This window comes from Colobus angolensis, unplaced genomic scaffold (assembly GCF_000951035.1).
Source record: "Colobus angolensis palliatus isolate OR3802 unplaced genomic scaffold, Cang.pa_1.0 Scaffold140, whole genome shotgun sequence".
Lineage (NCBI taxonomy): Eukaryota > Metazoa > Chordata > Mammalia > Primates > Cercopithecidae > Colobus > Colobus angolensis.
Genome location: NW_012114489.1, coordinates 3077286 through 3077695, shown reverse-complemented (window position 1 = coordinate 3077695; position 410 = coordinate 3077286).

Here is a 410-nt window from a genome sequence, read left to right as displayed (position 1 = left end):
AGCAGTAATGATGGAAAGGCAGCGAGGGGTATCCAAGTGGCAGATCTTAACTCGACAAATGTCATTACATCACTTATCCAGGCATTGGTAAATGTATACATTTAAAAAAATCTAAACAACTCAGGTTTCGTGAGGAGACCCAAACAGATTTGCAATCTGTAACCACCTCGGCGCACCCCTCCCTCCCCGCGGCGGGGACCGCAGCTTCTCCCTCCCCCAGGCCCTGCCCGCGCCCCTCCGGGTGACCGCTCGGTGGAAGCCCGCCTGCGGGGGCTGGGTCTCGCCGACTCTCCCAGGGTGATGGGAAAGGGAAGAGAAGCTTAATTAGTTTCAATTTGCTGTAATTAGCGCGCCGGACCTTTGGGGAGAGGGGCAGGCGGGAGGGGTGCGGGGGTGCCGCGGCGTGACTA